At 35.7% G+C, this 7,761-nt stretch overlaps 1 long non-coding RNA gene across 1 annotated transcript; it reads right to left on the bottom strand.

Annotated features, from left to right (window-relative positions):
• Positions 1–1,087: 1,087 nt before the first annotated feature.
• On the bottom strand, positions 1,088–2,318 carry LOC121388811. Its single transcript, XR_005960011.1, has 2 exons — positions 2,206–2,318; positions 1,088–1,664 (listed from the first exon to the last, which is right to left on the bottom strand). It is a non-coding gene; the product is annotated as an uncharacterized LOC121388811 (long non-coding RNA).
• Positions 2,319–7,761: the final 5,443 nt, after the last annotated feature.

The following is a 7,761-nucleotide window of genomic DNA, read 5'->3' as shown; positions in this document are numbered from 1 at the left end:
GAATCCAATATATTATCGTGTTTTACCAGTTGCTCGTGATACTGAACTACATGTGGTTAGGCATTTAGTGATGTAGGTTACACGAGATTTGCAGATGATATCGGTCACACAAAACAGTTATATACGTCATCTTATCTACTATATAAATCTGAATCTACTTTCCATGCCAACATCTATTTTTGGATTACCTGAAAACTGACAGTAATTTCATTATATTTTTAGTATAGATGTCGAGAAAGACAACCAAAATGAATTTATGTAGGCGGAAAAAAACTAAAAGAGAACGCTAAAATAAATTACGTTTTACATTCCAATATAAATAAATATAAAATAAATTTCCAATCCAAATTTTTTTTTATTGCTTTGGGTTGAAGTTGTTAAATGGTTTAAGCACGAAACAACATCATCCGTGCAATATTTATTAGATTTATACGCCGTTTCAAACAATGCATCATATCTCATATCTCATGAAAGCAGAAGGGGACTGTTCAAAATTGAGAATTCTGATATAAATTTTGCAATACCTTCATTGAATATTCTACGAGAATTTAGGCTATATGATGATGTATACAAATTAAGAAACCCTGGTTCCTTTTTGATTTGATAAATGACGTATCTTCTTCACTCAAAGGTTCATCAGCATGTATACCTTTTGATGGGAAACCGTTAAAACAAGGTTTGTTACAGGATAGTAGCGATGTTGTCCTCCTTGGTTTTGAAACCGAAAGCAGTCTCAACAGTCGTCAGACAAAAACGGCATCAAACATAAGACACATAAATCATGTCAAACACAAGTTAGAAGCTCTATCACAAACAGAAGTCTTGAAATACATATCAGATGAATTTAAACTTGACATAAAACAGTCTTTAATGTATTACTTTCGAGTTTTGTCGGTGGCAGCACAAAACATTAGAACAATTGAAACTAAGGAGTATACAACTATCACGATGGGATTGAATTAAGAATCGTATTCATTAGTAACTAAACAAACGTTGAATCGTATTCATTAGTAACTAAACAAACGTTGAATCGTATTCATTAGTGACTTCTGAAAAGTTGAATAAAAGATTATGTAAAATTTATTTGTTAAAGTTTATTTGTTTTTATTCTGTACGTTGTCAAGTACACGAGATGTGTCACCTCCAGGCTTCCGTACAATGCACTACAAAAAAGAGAAGAAAAATAACCTAATAGTGGTACAAAATGTCTGAGTATGACGAAACCTGTCAGTACTTGGATACTGCTAAAGACTCAGTTTGTTTGGTCTATAGTTCCGTCCCACACGTGTTACAGGTGTAGCTCTACCATTTATGTCCCATCTTGTGGCGGTTTAACTTTTTCCATATTCACAAAAGATGTGCTTCATTCCACCGGTGTGTATCCCCATATGGTCGACGAGCTGATTTTATTCTTCAAACACTGAATTACATACATCACATTTGAACTTTAGCTCCTTCCTCTCTCTTCTTTGGTGTCGTTTTAAGTCTTTGGGAGGGAAATACATACCCTTACACGTAGGACATTCATACCTGCGTTTTTTAGTGTGCGTTTGTACATGACCTTGATAATTGTACTTGCCAAAAGACCCAGCTGCACAGCGGGGCTGTTGACATCTGTATGGCATCACCTTTTCATGTCTTCCTTCGTGTTGTTGTAAGGACACCTTGAACGATAAAAATTTACAACAAAATCTACATTGTGTGCCATTACAGCTAAAATAAGAAAATTAAATCAGTCAGTTTTTGTAATTTAAAATTTTTAAAAATATATTGCGTATTTAGAATATGTTCTTCCTTATGTAGGCATAGGTCCATATGTTTTGTGTGACCGATATTATCTGCAAATCTCGTGTGACCTACATCATTAAATGCCTAACTGCATGTAGTTTAGAATCACGAGCAACTGGTAAAATAGTATTTATTCCACATGTTAGGTTACGGTGAAGGTAAAACACAAACATGTATTGTATTCAGTGCGATTTTCCACTCTCAAATTTAGATATTTTTTTGCTAAACTAACGTCGATCAGCTTGTGAGTATTACCTAATCCACTACTGTCGAACATCTTGGAACGAAGTGTTTGCAAATACTGGGGCCTGCCATAAAACAGTTTGAACACGCACATAAAGCTAACGGAGCGGTGTCTTTGGTTTACTACTTATTTTAAACAAAAACAGAATAAGCAAATATTCGGAAAATACCTACCTCGAAGCGGTCACTTTTCCCTCCGATGTTTGCGACCGACACAACTTCTTGCCACGTAGGTTGAAGGGCTTGAATTACTTTCTCATCCTGACCTTGTGACGTTTGAGGTTTACACTACGTGACGTCATCGGGTCCATTGTCCAAATATAACTATGTAATGCATACTCGTTATGTGTTGTGTTGTTTATACCCAAAGGAATAATATAAGAGAAAACTATTGTTCGTTAAATTCTTAATTCATTGCTGGGTCACATTTAGTCCAGTTCGTTTCTTTTTTCTTTCAGTATATACATAAGAGAAAATAATATTTGTATACTAACTATATATGTTTTCATATTAGCTATACTGCCAAGCAGTTGCAAAGGAATCACTACCCAGTTTCACATGAATTACAACTAATTTTGCGGGTAGAATTATGGAAATACATTTTTTTTTTTTAAAAGCCTCGGGTTAGCACATTTTTCCCGTCCGAACGGACATAGAAAGTGTGGTTATTGACTTAATGAGCGTCCTGCACTAATTATGCCCGAATACCTCCGTCCTTTTAGCTCAATTTGAGTATTTGCTCCAGCACTAGGGGTCTTTTGCCCTCCCCCTCCCTGTCTCTTACGTTTATGTTTAAAACACCCCATAAACACGGAAACACGTTGTTACGATTTTTCAGAATTAAAAGAAGTCTTGTCTGCTGGACAATCTGGTCTACTTTGTAATCTATAATTTTTCTATGATATTCTTCAGGTACACAATCATATTTCATTGGCCTGACAGACGAACAAACAGAGAACAAGTTTATCTGGGAGAATGGAAAACCGGTTTCTTTTACCAACTGGAATGTTATCGGCCCAGACAAGTAAAACAACGAAGATTGCGTTCAGTTTACGACGTCTGACGGAATATGGCGAGATATGAAATGCACAGATGTACGTAGATATATCTGTGAAAAGCCATGATTGACTTTCTATTCTGAAGTACGAACTACATGATTGTTTACTCTTTTTTTAACAAAACTCCTCTTATCTAGAGCTGTGCGTGGCATGTTTTTGTGTGTTACACTTTTAATATTGTGCTTATGGGCGTAGCGTCGTATGAACCTTTTGTAACTTCCCTTCACCATGGACATCTACGTGTCAATTCTCACGAACTATGTCATATTGTGTTACCCACCCCTAGAATTTATAAAACTAAGAACACTGAGATAAACATCACTTAGATAATTAAATAGTAATTAACAACTCACAGAAATATTTTTATAGCACAAAGACACCTGCATTAATAAAGAAATGTTTGCTTTAATAGAGTTAAACACCTGAAATTGCCATATTACAAATCAAGGCCACAAGAGTGAGCCTAAATCAAAATAATCCCAAACTGATTTCATTCAGTATTTTATAATAATCAGTTGATTAATAAAGACTTGAAGTAGTGCTTTCCAGGATTTCCTTGTGGCAATTAAAGTAACAGCGATTGAAGATTTATTTTTATCAGAACCATTTTGGTTTTTTGTTACAATTGTCATATAAAAATAAACAAGAAAACGTTGTTAAAACGGAAATGGTTATAAAAGGGTATTTCACAGATTTGCGATTTTGTTAATGAAAAAGGTGAATTTCAGAAGTTAGAATAATTTAATGAATTATATGAATTAAATGTGTGTTTCTTAGAATACTAGGGAGTCATTACTTCACTTACGTCATACTTAAAGAAACTGAAAAGAGACAAACATATCTTTAGATGGTTCGCCTTTTCAACGTCAACTATGTTCTGTTATGAAAGACTCCAAATTATATTATTATACATTAATGTTTTCTGATAATTAAAATGCCGCCATGACAAAATTGCAATTCCATTTCACCATGGAGCTTAACTGGTCTACTATTTATCTTAAACCATTTATATCTACGCAGGAATCAAAGTTAAGACAGTTCCAATATAGAATATTACACAGAATATTGACTACTAACACATTTACACATGGATAGTGAAGCGTGTACGTTTTGTCGTCAAAGTAAAGAATCTATAGTACATCTCTTTTGGGAATGTGATACTGTTCAAGAATTCTGGAATACATTTTGTGACGGAACATGCTCTTAATTTGTTTTCGCCTGTGGCGATATTAATTGTTTTAGAAGGCCGTGTGCAGTTCCAATATGCACTTAAGCCCAGGTGGGCACTTTGTTACGTAATACCTCCGCTGCGCGACGGTGGTCGAGCTGTTCCACGACACACCCAGCCCAGGTGCAGAGGCCATGTGGCCAGTAGTTACGTAATACTTCCGCTAGTTCGGTACGTTCGGGGTATTGCGGGCGGACTAGGCGTCAGCAAGTCTGGCGATCTAAGAAAAATATGCCGGCGTGGTCGCTGTGGAAATATCACTTGATAGGGGGAGGATTGCGATGTACCCCCAGGCGATATTCGGCGTTTATGATAAATAGCTACGGTTTTAGAGTTATCGGGGAGAAACATATTGGAAGGCTTCCAGGGAACGTTAGTCCGTTTGGACTTGGTAAATATCATTTCTGCTCTGTTGTATAACCTTGATGTGATTGATGTGACTTTAAATATTTTAATACTGTATTATACCAATATTATTTAGACGGTGCTGCCGGTCATCTGACGCAGTATACTGTAGGCTCACTGTTCTAAATAATTATTAAGGCTTAGCCAGTTATCCTAGAGGACCTAGGTAAACTGTAGGTTATTGTCTTTATTGTGATAGGTACCAGTATTAATTCTGTGTTACAAAGTTACTGAATGAGTAGTTAAGGGTTAATTAAAAATTAACCAGTTAGGAATAGAGTTGTAATTCCTTTATTAATTAAGTTCCCCTGGCAGCGTTTCTCAATTATCACACGTTACTGAATGAATAGATAAGGGTTAATTAAAAATTAACCAGTTAGGAATAGAGTTGTAATTCCTTTATTAATTACGTTCCCCTGGAAGCGTTTCTAAATTATCACACGTGTGGGTGTTGTGTCACGGTGAAGTGATTAGCATATTGTGTAAACTAGACACCTAGAGATTAACTAATTAAGTGATCAGTTCTGGGTTGTTATTATTTGTTGTTGTTAATTAACTACTGCGGCAGTACATTTGTCAGCGTAGGTTAATACAGATTCCAAAGTGTATTGTGTTTTTGTTGAGTTTTCTAGTGAACTAAACGTGCTATAATAATATATACTTTATATAAGATCTTATCTCTGATCATACCTAGACGAGCCAGCGGGTATAACTGCCTGTTACAGAGAGATCTAATATGTATACAGTTAGGAGAGAGATTTGGATAATCGTGTTTTATTCAGTTACGGGAATTATAGAGTCCCCGTGACACATTTCTAAATTGATTATTAGCATCTTGCAATGATATAATTAACCTAAAACTCTCTCTTGAACTTGTTATATTCGGACTTAAGAAGAACATTACGACAGACACCGTCTTTGATTTCTTATTACTAGTACTTTCAGCAAAATATTTTACATATCGATGTAAAGTCCAAAAGATACAGCTAGACATTATACATTTTAAATGTGAAATTAAACAATGATACATTGTAGAAAAAATATATGCACTTCAGTAAAAACAGTATCAATAAATTCTTTACTAAGCGGTCCATGTACCATTCTCTCTATGAAAACATAACTTGATTATTCATGGAGCGTATATATTGTATAATATCAATATAGCGGACAGTAAAGCTAAATGTTTTAGCTAGATTCCTTTGTTTTGATTTAGCCAGATTAGTCCGAAATTCTAATCCATATGCATAGAGAAACAAATCGGCGAGTAGTGGATCATTCTTATATTTTGTTTATGTGTCCCATCCGCAAATTGGACATATATGTTGTACAGCATTACACAACTTTAGTCTGGATACTCTCGGTCTTGACGAATGATCCAGACCTGTCGAATATATTTATATATGTATACCCTAGTTCAGTGATCTTTGTAACAAATTTCTCGTTGACTGAGGAATGGAGTTTCTCCTCATGTTTGTCACGGAGGATTGTTATGTATCATATTCAAAAATCAAATGTTTTAATATTAGTAAACTTGATCCGGATTGAGCGTGAATGATTTCAAGTAAATATTTGGCATTTTTAATTAATACCACTCGTCGCGAAGACGTTGTGGCAAAACCTAGAAAGGGCATCCTTGGTAGTGGTCAAAATAATGGTCAGTCTTCGAGACAAGGATTTGGTGGTGCATTTCACGCACTCCACCATGTATCTCTCCTTGCATGGATTCTTACGAAGTTTTGAAATCGAATTTTACGTTAAAGTTAAATGTGACATATTCATGGTGTTTTCTTCTTCATGTAAGATGGCGGCCTTATATACAGCACTACTCAAGTTATCAACCCCAAGTTCGTTTAGGAGACAATTAATATAATAGTGATTACATATTATGGTTAAGTTATATAATTAATATAATAGTGATTACATATTATGGTTAAGTTATATAATTAATATAATAGTGATTACATATTATGGTTAAGTTATATAAATATTTTGTTAGTGGGCACTAGCACAAACTGTTCGTGTACTCAGACTTTCTATCACAGATGACCATGATAAAATGTTTCTTGCCGTAGTTTGTCTTCTTTTGTATGTTGTGCATTCACCCATTGACAATATTGTGTATTGACTTGACCCATTCTGAAAGGCATTCTACAGCTTTACTTTCAAGCTTGGTCCACCGTTGGACATAGGCTTCAACAGCACCCATAATTATGTCTGGCCATACTGGTATAACTGCCGAAAGATCACCTGTTATAACATGTCCAACTGGTTCATAGCAGAACCGTTAACATTTACAGCCACAAGTAGTGGACCAAATGTTTTGACTGCTGAAGTCTATAGTTTTAATGTATGAAAAAAAAGAAGAGTTGGTGGTTCGTTGAATGTGAAATATGGTGGAACATTTCAAGAGACAGGTTTATTTCTAAGTACATGTCTCCAAGCGATATTGACGATACCGAAAACAACCCATGGTAATACTCTCTCTCTCCTCTCTCTCTCCTCTCATCTTCTCTCTACCTCTCTCTCTCTCTCTCCTCTCTCTCTCTCTCTCCTCCCTACCTCCCTTCCTCCCTCCCTCTCTCTCTTCTCTATCTAATATCTCTAATAACTCTCTCTCTCTCTTCTCTCTCTCACTCCTCTTCACTCTCGCCGTCTCTATCAGTCTCTGTATATATAATAATAAACAACTAAAACGTGGACACAAGGGAAACTACTCTTGCACAGTTGTTAAAATTCACTAACAGAGTTACGGGACATACTAGTAAATTAAAGTTAGTTTGTTTTGCTTAACGACACCACTAGAGCACACTGATCTATTAATCATTGACTATTGGATGCCAAACATTTGATCATTTTGATACACAGTCTTAGAGAGGAAATCAGCTACATTGTTCCATTAGTAGCATTGGATTGGATAACATATTAATCGTGCCTATATCCAATTAAGGTTCAAGCACGTCTCTCCCGGGCACAATCTCTGACTTCGCCAGTGACTGGGTCCTGGACAGAAGGGGAGGGGGTAGAGTTGGAAATGGGCAG

This window comes from Gigantopelta aegis, chromosome 14 (genome assembly GCF_016097555.1).
Source record: "Gigantopelta aegis isolate Gae_Host chromosome 14, Gae_host_genome, whole genome shotgun sequence".
Lineage (NCBI taxonomy): Eukaryota > Metazoa > Mollusca > Gastropoda > Neomphalida > Peltospiridae > Gigantopelta > Gigantopelta aegis.
Note: the sequence above shows the minus strand (reverse complement) of the source record. Positions and strands in the feature narration are given on the sequence as shown.